The sequence below is a fragment of the Otolemur garnettii genome, unplaced genomic scaffold (assembly GCF_000181295.1).
Source record: "Otolemur garnettii isolate 467f Iridium unplaced genomic scaffold, OtoGar3 scaffold00058, whole genome shotgun sequence".
NCBI classification, from domain to species: Eukaryota; Metazoa; Chordata; class Mammalia; order Primates; family Galagidae; genus Otolemur; species Otolemur garnettii.
The window spans coordinates 6,051,978-6,053,900 of NW_003852453.1; positions in this window are offsets into that span (position 1 = coordinate 6,051,978).

Consider the following 1,923-nt stretch of genomic DNA (forward strand, 5'->3'; position numbering starts at 1 on the left):
TAGTCCCAGCTACTTAGGAGGGTGAGGCAAGAGAATTGCTTAAGCCCAAGAGTTTGAGGTTGCTATGAGCTGTGATGCCATGACATTCTACCGAGGGTGACATAGTAAGACTCTGTCTGAAAATAAATAAATAAATAAATAAATAAAGAGTGAGAGACCAGCCTGAGCAAGAGTAAGACCCTGTCTCGACTACAATAGAAAAACTAGCCAGTCATTGTGGCAGTGCCTGTAGTCCCAGCTACTCTAGAGACTGAGGCAGGAGGATCACTTGAGCCCAAGAGTTAGGTTGCTGTGCTGGCACCATGGCACTGGACTTAGAACCAACAAAGTGAGACTCTGTCTCAAAAAAAAAAAAAAAAATTACCAAGAAAAATATTCAATTATTAAATGATTTTTCTTTCATGATAATCAATACATACATATTTTACACTTAAGTGTTCTGATTAGTTATTGCTGTATAACAAGGCAACCTAAAATTTAGTAACTTAAAACAAAAACAATCATTTCTGTTACCCACAGACTTCAGCTGCTACAATTTGGGCAGGGTTCAGTGGGAAGGTTCATCTCTATTGCACCTCAGACAGAATCAGCTAAGACAGCCTGACTGAAGGCTAGAGGATCTGTTTCTGAACTGGCTCATTCAACACAGCTAGGGCCAGGGGCCTTGAGCCATATCCACCTGGTGATAAATGCAGAACTCTCAGCACACAAAGACTCCTTTCAAGCCTCTTCACTAAGAGAGACTCAAATTCTAGCAGCTAAGGCCAAGTCCCTCAGGCCCTTCCTCCGCTCCCCCATTAAAACATCAGCCTGAGAAAGCTCAATACTGCTAGAATTTCCCATTTGTTCCACCAGAAAGTTGAAGATAAGCCTCTGACTTTTTTTTTTTTAAGAACATTTACTAAAAAAGGGCTTACAATTGTGAATTCTTCCTTTGTACCTTTGAGATATGTATGTATGTATCTCCTACAACTCAGGAGTATCTTCCTCAAGGACCTGAAATCATCAGGAAGGATATAGCCTCTGACTGTCAGTGGAGGACAGAAACCCAACTTTCATAATTGCCAGCTAGAAGACACAACTGGCCTGATCACAGTAACACTGACCAACATTTTGTAACTTTTTGCTCTACTCTCTCCCCTTCCCTTATTCTCCCTTTAACATGTTCAGTCTGCATAGATCAGAATTCAGGTTAGCTCTTTTGCCTACAGTCTGTCAGTAGTTACTGAATTAAAACTCATTTTCCCAATTTAATGTTCACCTTCGTTTATCTTTGACAATGGGTGACCTAGGTTTCCTCACAATATAGTGGCTGGGTTTAAAGAATGATTTAAGAGAGAGTGAGAGAATGAGAGACAGAGAGAGTACATGTGCCAGCCAGGTGAAGGATTTGTTGCATTTTATGACTAAGCCTCAGAAGCCAAGTAATTTCAAAGAACCCCATCCCTGGACAGTTGAAAGACAAGTTCAGAAAGAGCATGTAAGACTAGCAATGCTTTGTTGTTCTGGGCACTATTGGAACTTACAATCTGTTACAAAGGCTTTGGAAAATATGGGTATTAACAAGCAAAGGATATTTTAATGAATATATATTTAATGATTTATTACCATTAACTTTACTCCTCTTACATTACTTAAATTACAATAAATTTTACTTAAAAACAGTAAAGATAAGTTCACCTCAATAAACAAGTTTTCCTCTTAGTTGTTCAAAGAAAAACTTTAGACAAATGGAGTGACTATTTGAGCAAAGAACAATTCATGCATTGGGCAGCACTCAGAACCAGAAGAGGTTCAGAGAACTCCACTCTGCCACAAAAGTAGCAAACTTTTATACATGCAACACTGAAGCAAAGTAAAGAAATTACTTGGCTCGGCGCCTATAGCTCAACCGGCTAAGGTGCCAGCCACGTACACCTAAGG